General features: G+C 41.7%; 1 protein-coding gene across 1 annotated transcript in view; it reads left to right on the top strand.

Moving 5' to 3' along the window:
* Window positions 1–14,072, top strand: part of gpr158b (G protein-coupled receptor 158b) — a gene marked incomplete at both ends in the record, with an annotated part of 119,867 nt that overhangs the window by 18,631 nt on the left and 87,164 nt on the right. The window lies entirely within an intron of this gene.

Here is a 14,072-nt window from a genome sequence, read left to right as displayed (position 1 = left end):
AATAGCAGAACAATAGCAATACATTGACATGCAACTTAGTCAAAATCACAGTATTTGAGCTTAACATTGACATGTGTAATTTAATCAGACAATCACAAGTATTTGAGCTTAGCCAGACTGAACGTGCAAAGGTGGAGGCTGGGGTGTAGGTGGCAGCTAGCAGCGAATGATTCTAAAGCTTTGGAACCAAGCATAGGTAGAGAAAGCAAGCTTTATTTAAAGGAGCCTTCACTACTGATTGAGAGCTTGGAGTATGGCAGTCATGTGACGTAATGACCAGCGGATATGAGAATGAGGGATGAGAACAGAGCTGACTGACAGCTGACTACAGCTGGGCGGGACGACTCCTGCATAAACTAACACGGTTGCTTCATTATCGTACAATCCCTCTTTCACTTTTCTCTCTGTTGTGAGCTTGTCGATCTGCCATTTTCACCAAATGTCCTCCCAGGATAGGGACGCTAGCGTTCTTGTGCTTACGTGAACCAACATGCCTGCTATCTTCTTCACTTTGCAGTTCTATAGAGGTGCTACAGTAAATGTCCTAAGAAAGACCTGTTGTGCACAATATGTCAATATCTGCACTACTGTGCCATACTCTTTACAGTGAAATCCTGAGTGTTTATTTAACCCTGATTGTTTAAAAATGGACCCAGAGGGGCCAAGGGTTTGGATCGGAGGCCGGATCCAACATTGAGAAACCTGAACCATATCCAGAACTGGTTTCATCAGACTGTCAGAGCTAGTATGTATATCTGCTATACAATTACAATACCAGTGGTTCACAAACCTTTTAATTTCAAGGACCACCATAACTCTGAGAGGGTACAAATGGACCCATAGGTTCCATTTGTACACTGTCACGTGCACGTGCGTACATGCAAGTGGCAAAGTACTATAGGTCGGGAGTGGCTTATTGTCGGCAACAGCCTGGAGTCTGTCCCCGTTACAATGTGCTAGACCCCTCCCTGGGAGATCATGGATTGCTGCAGTGGAGCAATCAGTTCCTGAATATGTCAATGTCATCATCGTTTTTATCCTCTTCAACTGGTGCTCTGGTTCTCTTCTCCTGGGCTGGGGTGCCGTTGGGGTGCAGGGGGCTGCTTGAGCTGCTGGAGTAGGGGTGACATGCATCAGGGGATTTCTCCAGAAATGCTACTTGACATTCCAGTTTGAAAAGTGCCAACCTCAAGTTATCCACCACTTGTTGCAGGCTGTGGTTCTCGAGCTCCAGGATCTTGATAAGAGAAATGAATCCTGCCGTCAGAGTTCTATTCTGCCAACTCATTCCCACTTTTCCCCCCCTTGTGACGCCCCTGGTCTTGTAGAATGGCGTTAGCTCCCACTTCCTGTGTTGGTGGTGTGGAGCCATACATGTGCTCATAGAAGCGTCTCTCTGCCTCGTCATAACGGGGTTTGTCAAACCAGACCTTGTCCTGGGCGAGGAAGTCTACTGCACTCATGACCCTACTGTACTGTTTGTCGTTGTTGTTGGTGGTGGTGGTGGTGTCTAACCCAGGGTCGGTGGAAGTTGACGTCTGCGGTTGAAATACTGTAGAGTGCATAATGATCGTTTGTGTGTCACGGAAGCGCAGACAGTGCAGCGGAGGCAGGATAGTTCAGATGCAAGGGGTTTATTTACAGCTAACAAGAAACGACACAGTCCTTTTATACCATCTTGCGCTTTCTGAGGTGGTGGTGAGTGACGTCATCAAGAATGCTGCTCCCTCATTGGCTAAAGGCCCATAGCCATATTTGGTAAAAAATCTGGAGAAAATGACGAAATGGCATACTGTGGCGGCTAGGTGGCTGACGATCTGTAGACCAGATTTGTAAGCTGGTAAAAAAAGGAAACTCTGGGAACTGGCATGAGGAATCACTTAGAAACTAACACTGGGAATCCAAGTTCTAGGAAAAGATAAAATGGCACTTGGAAAACAAGAAGTGACGGAACAACCCCAACGCAAGTTTTTCACCACGGTCCCCGGTGCGCATTTCAAAACTCTTTTATTGGATTTGTAAAGCGAGCATTCAACACGCATGTTTTATTTTTAAATCGTACCACTTGAAATAGAAGCAGCAGCCACCGAGTTCCGTAATGTTTTTCTCAACTGACTTTGCAACTCTGTATCTATTATTATTTTTATTTTACTGACTGATTGCGTTGTCTGCGTCACGGTAGTTACACCCTCGAAAACAAGACTGAACACGGTAGCTACAACAAACCAACAGAGAACTGAAATCACAAGGGAATAATGAATAGATAAGGACTGACTAGACACAGGTGAACAACTGACAATCAACACAGGGATATGCTGGGGAACTAGTAGGATACCGCGGAAACACTGGCAAATCACAGGACTGGTACAGACTAAAGAAAACAGGAAACACTTGGAACAAATTACAAAATAAAAGGTACACAAGTGTAAAGTAAAAAGCCTTACTATAAAACTAAGAAACAAGAACATTATTTAAATAAAAAGTAACAAACGCTAAAGTAAAACACTATAACTAATTTAGCACAAAAAAAACGAAAGATAATGGCACGGATCGATCGTATAGTGGAGCAAAGACTTTGTGTGCGTCGGTGTGTGTGTGTGTGTGTGTGCATATGTTTTTTGTCTGTTTGTCATACATGCTCCCTCTCACTGGCATGTAAGCTCTGTTGTCTCTGCATACACGTTAGCATCAGACGCAGTGTGTGCTGCAGCTGGTTCAGGAGAAACTCGACGTCGCATGAATCATGATCCATAATGAATGCAGTGTAATGGATTGCGGCAGGACACTGTGAATAATTGACCATGCTCTTTGTCCGTAGTGCTTACCCTCCCGTGCATTCTTTCTGCCCAAAGGGAAACCTTGACAAGAGGCAGGGGCGTCGCGCCAAATTCTGGCCCCCTGGGTTCAAGGATTCACTGCGGGCTCCCCATGAATGTTCTTCATAGGGGGAAGGGTTTTAACCCATTTAGACTGGGAACACATTATTACGCATTGTTTTATGTCAGTGGTGCTCAAACCTTTTCATGTGAAGGACCCCCAAAATGATATTTATTTGGCCACTGACCCCCATTTCATTTTATTTAGTTCCAGAGACTCCACAGACGCAAAATTTGAGTTACAAATGTTCACTTAAAAAAATACATATATTCAAAGATTTGCACACATTTTCACGACTTCAAAAATAGCAGATCTACAAGCTCGCAGTGCGGCACTCAGTGCCACGCTGTGAGCTTGTATATCTGCTATCTTTCAATAGCTAAAGTAACTATAAAATAATTAAGGCCCCTCCAGGCCTCCACCTTGGGCCCTAGTAACTCAGTCCCACTTTACCCCCCATTGTGACGCCCCTGCAAGAGGCTTTCCATTTGAACTCTTCAACTTGGAACACCGCAGCCTCTCTCATTGTTTGCACTTCTTGCAGGAGGTCCTCTCTTGTCTCGCACCTGTCGGACGGCGCTCAAATTGTGCTTGTATCATCAGAGTTTGGACGAGTGCACCTGCGAGGACTGGTCTCCTTTTATAATCCTCCTGAGTTAGATATTTTACTATACATAGACCAGAGGTCTTCAACAGGGGGTCCGGGACCCCTAGGGGATCATGTTCTTTACATTAATCACTTGAACCCTATAGCATCCCTATTCTTATTGGAAAATTAGCAAAAAAATAGCAGATCTACAAGCTCGTAGATCTGCTATTTTTTGGCACAGAGGTTTGTTGTAGAGGGAAAAGAGGAGCAGACTAGTAGATATTGACAGTTCGAGTGGTTAATGTATGAAAATACACATTAATCCAACCTACACAGATGATGGTGCTGTCAAACAAGTCTAAGTTGTATAAGAAATCCATGAACATTTTAAACTGCAACACAATTTTATACGATACGTAGTGGGATTCCTTGCTTCATCTCTCTCTCAGCTAAGGGGTCCTTGGTCTGAAAACGTTGAAGACCCCTGACATAGACAGTCAGACAGACCTTTGTTGATCCCCGCAGGGAAACACCGTGCCGGTTTGTGCGCGCGTTTGTTTGCAAGTGCGCACAAGTGTATTGGTTGTTTGTGTGTGTGAGAGGGTTTTTTGTCATTCAGGACACAGCAGAGAAATGGTTCTGGTCTCAAGGCCATTTGCAGTCCCTCATTTGAGACCATTACTTTGACGTGAACATTTATCAGAGCATTTTGACATCTCCAGATTAGTACAGAGCTCATTGCCCTTTTGCCGTTCCTCCAATGACTTTGTGATTTTACAGGCGTTCATTGACGTGATGTTTTTTGGCTGAGCACTACAAGTCTGCGTGACTCAGAGCAATTAAGGCATCACCTCCTCTCAAGCTAGCTTTTCAGTGGTGAAAAGTGTGTGTGTGTGTGTGTGTGTGTGTGTGTGTGCGTGCGTGCGTGCGTGCATGCGTGCGTGCGTGCGTGCGCGCGTGCGTGCGTGCGTGCGTGCGTGCGTGCGTGCGTGCGTGCGTGCGTGCGTGTGAAACATGGAAAACAGCCTGCAGTGTAATGCTCTGGGCTACATGTCCCACAAACGAGCCGAGAAGATTAATTGCGGAGATGTTTATGAGTGGGTGGTGGACACACACGAACGCACACGCACACACACGCACGCGCACACACACACACACACACACACACACACACACACACACACACACACACACACACACACACACACACACACACACACACACACACACACACACACACACACAATACAACTTGCGCCTGACTTCCCGTTGTCCCTCATGTATTCATTATACTTTACTGCATGTATTACATTCGCCGTGGTTTCTTTAGTCATTTGCTTGGTTCACTGTGCTTGTGTGGAGCTGCTGTCTTTGAAGGTTAGTCTGAGGTAGGGTTGCCAACTTCCAGAAATTTAATTAAGGGACACCTATTCCCCCCACGCCACCTATAACACAATACAAACACCATGGTCTTACACCTGCATTAGGCTACTACATCACACTTACTGTGACACGGTTGTGACTAGTTCTATTACCATAATCACAAGGAAATTGAATCCAATGCTTCAGCCATACAGCAGATGTATTGTGTATGTATGTATGTTTTGCAGTTTGACATTGGCGGTTGTTTGCAAAATGTGATAAAGTAAATAATAAAAGTATGCTTTGGAAAAGTGTATGAAATAATGTTAAGTAGGCTAATACATGATTTGAACCTCCAAAATGTACCCTATAACTTGTTGTTTATGCCACATCTACAGGTTTTATAGCAATCGTTGAAAAGAGGCCTTAAATTTGAAATGTTCTACAACCATGTTCAAATCAGATACAGGATAGGTGGGTACTTGGGACATCTGCTGGGCAGTGGGCGCCTCGATGTATCTTGTCCAAAATGTAAAAAGAATATATATATATATATATATATATATATATATATATATATATATATTTGAAAAAAATGTATTAAGTCATGAAAAGTATACATGATGTGAACATGCAGCACATCATTATCAAACTTAATTTTATTTTTCAACTTTGTCCAAACTTTGTCCCAAAATGACCGGATATACAGGTTTTGTGGCAGTTAGCAATTGTAGAAATGTTAGTCCTTAATTGTTGAATATTTATGATTATTATTTTATTTTTGTATGTGTATGTATATTACATTTTTTTGTTACATTTTTGGGGGAAAGAATTGCCAATTTAACACCGCTCACTCTTCCTTGGTGCCCAGTGCTGCCCACCTATCCTGTTACCTTCAAATCATGTATATTTTACCATATTTTCCAAAGCATATACGTGCCCACTCTTCTGGTTACTCAGTACAGTACTAGTTTAACCATATTAGCATACGGTAACAACAACCATTAGGATTTTATACCAAAATCAACATTTATTTCACATACCATGTTAACCAGTCTGGGGTCGCTTGGCAAGTTGGCAGACAAGGAACTGTGTCAGTGCTCTCATGGCTTCTATGCTGCTGCCGTGGGAGCAGGACAGCAGAATCACTGTAATTTCTCAATTAAATCGCCCGACCTATGTGGATTCAGGGATGTCGCTCCAAATTCTGGGCCCTGGGTACTTTAACTATTGAAAAATAGCAGATATACAAGCTCACAGTGCGGCACCAACACTTATACAATACTGTATGTTGGTTTGTTTACCATTGAGTGAGAAAACAATGTTGCACTTTAAGCTAATCATCTCAATGGAACTTGGGTAGAGCAGAGATAAAGTAACTGGCTGAGCCCTGAAAGTCTCTACCAACACAATGTGGATGGGCCTGGAATTTATACTTTAGCTATTGAAAAATAGCAGATATACAAGCTCACAGCGGCAAGCTTGTAGATCTGCTATTTTTGAAAAGTCGTGAAAATAATTTTGGGGGTCCTTCACATGAAAAGGTTTGAGCACCACTGACATAGAAACAGGTTTAAAAAAAAAAAAACGATTCGAAATATTCGAAGAAAAAAATAGCAGATCTACAAGCTTGCTGCGCGGCACTTGTTTTTTATTTTTTTTTGTAGATACAGTGGCGCGAATGTATCCTAAAATAAATCAAAATCATCTAAGCATATATGGTGTTAGAGGCTGTATTCGTACTGATGGATTTAGTTTCCTGTGCCAATTCCTGTGTATTTTCTCTGTTTTCTGTTTTTGTCCAACGCAAATGCTCAAGATAGATACAGAAAACTAATCCAGGATACTCATTAGGGCCATATGATAATTTTGGGCCAGAGAGATGGAAACACATCCTTGACCTTGTTCATGAAGGATTTAGCTAGTCGGCAGGCATCTGCTGCTGTACACAGTATATTCCTCAGTGTTCCTTTAACTCAGAACGTCAGAAGTGTGTAAAAATGTACCCAAATGGGTCTAAATGGGCCCATTTAGGATATAAAACTTGGTGTTAAATGGCCACTGAGATTGTTTTATTGTGTGAGATATTACTGTTGTAATACTCCCTGCTCCTATCTCATTTCTGCCAATCATGGCGAGGTTGTGTGAAGAGAGATGCCAATATCACAGTTATAAATCACAGTTAAATTTACATTATCCAATTAGGGGTATGATGACTTCACTGAGGGTGCTCTTTACCTTCGTACCAAAGAAGGTGATATCGTTATGGAGGCTGTATCAGAAAATGATTTGCTTATTAAATCGCCGTGACTATTTAAATAGTTTTTTTATAAGTTTACACAGCTGCCTTATACTCTTTGCATCGTTATCGGGTGGAAACCTTGTATGTCCAAAACCGCTCGTTTTGTATTTATCATTTTAAAAATGATTTAAACTAGTGAAAACAGCCGATCTACAAGCACACAACGCCTCGCACCGCGAGGCGTTGTGTGCTTGTAGATCTTCTGTTTTCACTACTTTTGTGCGACTGCCTCGTGGGATGAAGCAGGGCTTTACTTTGCGAAAAGAAATTAAACTTGGAGATACGAGGTTTCTGCCCGACAGTGACGATATACTGTTCAATGGTTTCACCAACTACGGGCGGCTGATTGTAGAAAATGTTGAATGACCACATTTTAGGAATGTAATGTACACAAGTACTGTGGGCTGTATGCTACAGAGTAAGTATTGTAGGATGGCCACTAGAGCTACAAACTGATACGGCTACTACTCAAGCCCATGGCCCACCTATCTCCAACTCCCTTTACTATATTTTTCCCAGTGTGTGACACCCACAGTCACAAGTTGTGACTGTGTGACTCACAACACCAGAGGGAGCACCTACGATCTGGTAATTCCCAAATTCAACACAAACATGGGAAAAATGTGCCCAAATTGGGAGATGACATCACTGATACTTCTTAAATCGTACTATCCCAAGAGCCGATACTTTCACCTCAGTACACAGCACAACAACGGGCAAGGACTAGGGTCTGGGTATATCTGATTTTCAGTAGGAATTGAAGTAAAGAAAAAGCAATTTAACGCTGGCCTCTTTCAAAATTTAATAAAGGTAAATAAGGTCCGCAAACATCACGTCCAATGGTGTAAAAAAGGATCCAAAATAAAACGTTCAAGCTTTGGAGCATGATCCAGTGTGCGGCCATTATTTTTATTTATGGATTCTGACCTCAGCCCAACCTAAAAAATGCCCACAATAAAGTAAATGTCAGAAAATTACAAGTGGAGATAGATATTAAATCCCCTTGATATGATGGGACATACACTGCTCCCCCGTTTTTCTTTTTTTCCAGCAACCTGATAATAAGCAAGACACATACAGTACATTCATATAGACCTGCACATAGAATATATATATATATATATATATATATATATATATATATATATATATATATATATATATTTAAAAAAAATAACGTTCATCTGTCACTACAGTATAGGTATAAAGTAACTAGGCTAGTTTATTGAACGTACGGTAATTGCCTGCACAAAAGGTTGCATGATTTCTGAATGCTGACATCAGTGAGCGTCTGTCTGATACTAGACGACAGCATCAGTGCTTATGACAGAGCTGTCCAACCTCGTCAGATGGCTTCCCTGTCTCTGGTCTTTCTCATCGTGAAACCTGATTTATACTTCATCATACAATGATGTCACGTGGGGAAAACAACCCATCTATCTATACTGTACAGGCTCATAATGTGTTGTATTTCGGCGTGTTTTGTGATTTTGTAGATCTTCACCATGCGACACCATCATACAATGAATTATGAATGAAGCATAACTGTGCATGCACGCACATTACTAAGCCAAGAACCTCCATTAGTCAGGCCTTTACTGGCTTAAGTACTGTATGAAATTTTGTATATTGTTTTTTTTTATTGGCTTAAAATGTTGCCTATATATGAAACCACCTGCTGACCGCTTGTCAGCATTGAGCAATTTTTTTATAGGGGGTAAAAGTTTTTCACCTACTATACTATTAAGGAAAAAAAAATACCCCCAAAAATCTGCTGCTTTAAGTAGCATGTGAGGGGCAAACTTAGCCTGACACTCAGCCTGAATTGACATTTCGTTTCACTCCATTATTCGCCAAAACAAAAAAATTAAAGGGGTGTGGCTAGCGATTCAGGGTCTGGAACTAGGCTAGGGCAAACTCGTTTTTTTTTTAATTATTCTGAATCCATTGCAAGCAAAATTGTGAAAAGTGATGGCTAATCACTAATCCATAGTTTTCTGGGGATGTTTTTAGCCAAAGGAATGTTTTTCATGCCAAACAAATGCTTGTAATGGATTCAGAATCATTAAAAAAACCCTAGTTTGACCCCTCACATGCTACTTATAGCAGATTTTTTGGGGTGTTTTTTAGTGTATAGTGATGGGCCCCAAACGTTTACCACCTATAAAAGAAATTGCTCAAATGCTGATAGGCGGTCAGCAGGTGGATTTATGACTGTATCTATATAGACAATATTTTAGGCCAATAAAAAAAACTGTATACCAAATTTCATACCCCACCTCAGGGGCAGCCGGACTACATTCCAAATGTTTCAAATCTCCTCATGGTGGAGCTACGACTTGAACAGTAAAGTCATGATGACGCAACTTATAGGCCCTGTACTTCAAAACACACGTTTTGCTACTACTCCTACTGGTTTTGTCCAAAACCGACACAAATCGCTAGTACTCATATTTTTCAGATTCCAATTGGCTATGACTGCCTTCCAAAAGTTTGCGGACCGCGGCTAGGCAACCCAGTCGGACGCAGAGACCAAGTGCTCCGATGAGAACACTTTTCTAGTTTGATCTCTGTCTCTCTTTCATGTTAACGGATGAGTCATCGCTACCATTATCTTTGGCTCCACAGGGTTTGGAATCCATGGTAACCACCAGGGGTGTCGCACCAAATTCTGGGCCCTGGGTACAAGGATTCACTCACATTTTGTGCTTTAACCATTGAAAAATAGCAGATATATACAAGCTCACAGCGTGGCACGAGTCCCGCACTGCGAGCTTGTAGAGTCTTTGAATATATCTGAATATATCAAATCCTTGTAAGGTTTTTTGAAAAACCTGTTTCCATGTCAGTGGTGCCCAAACTTTTGCATGTGAAGGACCCCCAGAATGATATGTATTTGGCCACAGACCCCATCTAAAATATTTAGTTCTAGGGAGTAGGGACCCACCCCAGAAGCAAAATTTGAGTTACAAAATGTTCGCTTAAAAAATACATATATTCAACGATTTGCACCCATTTTCAAAAATAGCAGATCTACAAGCTCGCAGCTCAGCACTCGTTGCCACGCTGTGAGCTTGTATATCTGCTATTTTTCAATAGCTAAAGTATAAAATAATTTAGGCCCCTCCACCTTGGGCCCTAGTAAACTCGGTCCCACTTTCCCACCCCCCTTGTGACGCCCCTGCAACCACGCTCCAGGTCGTCACATCTCACAATCACAGATAAATCTCAGTCGGCCTTGCTGAGATCCCCTTTGGTACCAGAGGAAAGCAGCAGTCATCAGAGATGTAATCAATACTCTGACGTACTGTTTGAGCCCAGAGACGGGTCTAATACACCATTTTGTTCTCAAACCTTTTTCATATCAAAGACCCCCAAATTAATATGTATTTGGCTGCGGCCCCCAATCTGAAAGTATTGTGAGCCAGGAACCTCCATACAAGATTTGTGTTGTTAAAATGTAATTTTTATCCCCCCCAAATGTTTAGCTTTGATCCTTTTTTTTGTTGAAAATAGTAACTGCTTGCAATGCGACACCTTTTGTGTCCCATTGGGGACACAAAAGGTCCATTTTGGATCATAGGATATATATATATATTTTTTTTAGTGTCTTTGCTTCTAATTTTCTTCCCTTCTATGCATCACTTCTCTCCCGGAGCCTTAACTCACTTTACTTATCCTCTTTCCTTGAATCCATAATACTATAGCTTAGCTACCAACCTATATTCCCTATGCCTCCTGAACACTTTGTGACTTCTTTTCCAGCACTTTTCCCCTGCTGTTTCTGTCAACTTTCCTCTTCTGAACTTAAACAGAAACTACTGTATGTACTTAGCCTGATTTCAGACTCAGCTCACGCTTTAGTCTGAAGCTGTGCCCTATTCTAAATGATTTACGGGGGAGGGACTTTGCGAGCGTGCGCGTGCGTGACCGCGCGCGAGTGATCGCGACGCATCGTGCTCGTGACACACGGTGATCGCAACGCACGGCCGCGGTGTATGTGTTGAAATCGTTTCAACTGCTGCGCTGATTGGATATTCGTTAGACCCACCCCCCACCCCCCGCGCTCATTGGAGCAGCCGAATTTTTGGGTTGCTAAAGCCGATTCCTGTACTCAGCTCCAGACCAGAGAAAGAGTCCACTCTGAGAGTGGGCGGGGTCTATGGTCTGGAACCAGGCAAGTATGCACTGCCTCTGAGAACACAGCTTTAATGTTTTCTTTGTGGAAATTGCTTATAGAATAGTTAAGGGCTTTGCACACAGACACGTTTTTTTTGCACGAAAAAAAAACGGACAATTTCATTTTTTAAAAGAAAACAATGATTCTCTATGACCTCATGCACACCAGCTACGAATTTGCCATGCGGCGGGTGGCTGCGGCAGTGCGTTTTTTTAACGAACGAACCCAGTTCGATTTGTGTGTCTTGTCGCATGCGGTAAAAACTCATTGACTCCTTTTGTGACTCCTTTTCGGATCCGCAGTGTGGATTCCGCACAGCCTTGCACACCAAATCCAATGCGTTTTAATCGTGCAGCAAACGGAAAAAAACGCAACGGTCCTGTGTGCAAAGCCCTTTATTCTGAAAGTAAAACTTGACATACCGGTATAGACTCATCATTACAGTCTACAATTCTACAGCAGTGGTTCTCAATGTGGGGTTCAGGGACGCCCATGGGTTTTTTCAGGGGGTTCCAGGGGATTCCCAGTAAATAAAAGAAGAGATCAAGTTGCAAATGAAAAGTTTTATTGAATAAAAGATCAAACATTTTGGCATTAGACTCTGTTAACAGTTAATGTATAAGATTAGCTTTTAAGCCATTTAGACCTGCTGGAACGCATCCATGTCACGTTAGATTTGAACAACTTTAACCATTATTTTATGTTTTAACTATTAAAAAAACAGCAGATATACAAGCTCACACAATCTCCACTATCTCCACTAATCTCCTGTAGAGAGATTGCATGAGACTCATGCATCCCTAAAGTATAAGCGCACCGTCAAGCACTCATCTTCTCTTGCAAAGCGAAAAGATGCAGTAATAACAATAACAAGATAGTTTCCTGTAATGTGACAGAACATCATGTACCGTACTCTGGATGCTGTCAAAACCGCTCCCTGCTCTCATCATTGTTCTGGTTAATGGGTCAAAGATGCTGGCTTTGTAATGAGGCGACTCTATCTGCCTGAAACTCTTTCTGCCTAAAACTATGACAAAAAATGTTTGTCGACTGTGTTTTTTTCACTGACGAAAAACTAAATAAAAACTAAACAAAAACTAAGCTGTGGTGACTAAAACTAAGACTAAATATATTGACAATTTCGTCAACAAAATAAAAACTAGACTAAAACGTTAGGGAGGGACTAGTGGAGAAGAGAGTAATTTTATGTTTGGTTGCTCTCAAGTGTTGCGTGCTGAAAATAGCCAATCTACAAGCTCACAACGCGCTGCGAGCTTGTAGATCGGCTATTTTCAGCACACAACCAAATGTAAAATCGGTCATTACGATGCCATCAAGGCCTGCCAAAATACATTTACAATCCATCCATCCAGCATCCTTCCATCCATCCAGCATATACATTCGAGCAAGTGGAGGCAAAACTAAAGTAGAATGTTTAGCTACATTCTCTCACAACACCTCTCATAGCCACCACGTCAAACAAACCCGAAATTGTTGCGCTGTCCACATTTTAAACATGCCCCTCTTTGAACCACATTTATTTCAATTTAACAACATTTCACCTCACGCAGAGCAGCCAGTCCTGACATTTTAGAGGTATTAAAAAGTCCTTAAATTGTCACTTTAGAAATGGGCAGATACCCTCTATACACTTAAACTTTATGTTGGTTTGTTTACTGTTGAGTGAGAAAACAATGTTGCACATTAAGTTAATCTAGCCACAATTCATAACTCTTGTAGAGCGCTTTTATTTTGGGACGTTTTCTCGCTACAAGAGTTATAAAGAGAAGTCAGAACGCTCTTGCTGGTTGAGTCCTTCCGTCCATTTTCAGCTCAAAACATTTACAAATCAATATATAAGGTGCTCACCGCATTGTCGAAACAGTTTTCTACCGACCAGTCCACTCGTCGGCATGTGTTTAATTAGTCCATATGTTTCCAATAAATTAATGTTTACTCAAACTTCTCGGTGTCTTGCGTTTCCTCGTCGGAATGCTTCCGCCTACAAACGTCGGAATACTTCCGCATACAAAACATCATGTTCTAGTATGAGCGAATAGCATTTTCACCCTGTAAGGAAAGCAATGAGATTCCGAGACAGTTTGAGTAAACATAATTTATTGGAAACATATGGACTAACACATGCCGACGAGTGGACGGGTCGGTAGAAAACTGTTTCGACAATGCGGTGAGCACCTAATATATTGATTTGTACATGTTTTGAGCTGAAAATGGACGGAAGGACTCTTGTAGAGAGTTAAGTCCCAAAATAAAAGCGCTCTACAAGAGTTATGATTTATGGCTAAAGTTAATCACTGTGTATTGTACAGCTTCTATTTTCATTATTTGCGTGACACCATTGTATGACAAAGTATAAAATGGGGCTTAAAACAGTTAATTTGATTTAAATTAGAAATGTTGACATATTGATTTGTATTAATTTGCTCCAATTAATTTAAAAGGTTATCGACTAATCGCTAAGATCAATAGTTGCAGCCTTACTTTGACTTGTTCCATTTGCTTATTACCAGCGTAGGACCAGCGGTCATATGTAAATGTGATGCAGTTTGTGAGGTGTCACGCCCGCCTGAGCCGCACTTGGCCCTTTGCCTGCCTTTGCCCAGATACAGTGTGCTGTAGCATCAGAGGAAGGTGGAATGCATTTAAGTCACCAATAAAGCAAAAACACAAGGCTTCATGCATTATGGATAGGCAGTGGTAAGGCAAGCGGCGCTTACATAAGGAGTCTCTGCTTATATAAT

The sequence above is a fragment of the Nannobrachium achirus genome, assembly GCF_963921795.1.
Source record: "Nannobrachium achirus genome assembly, chromosome: 5".
In the NCBI taxonomy this organism is placed as follows: Eukaryota; Metazoa; Chordata; class Actinopteri; order Myctophiformes; family Myctophidae; genus Nannobrachium; species Nannobrachium achirus.
The sequence above is the reverse complement of the archived record's forward strand: the minus strand, read 5'-3'. Positions and strand labels throughout refer to the sequence as shown.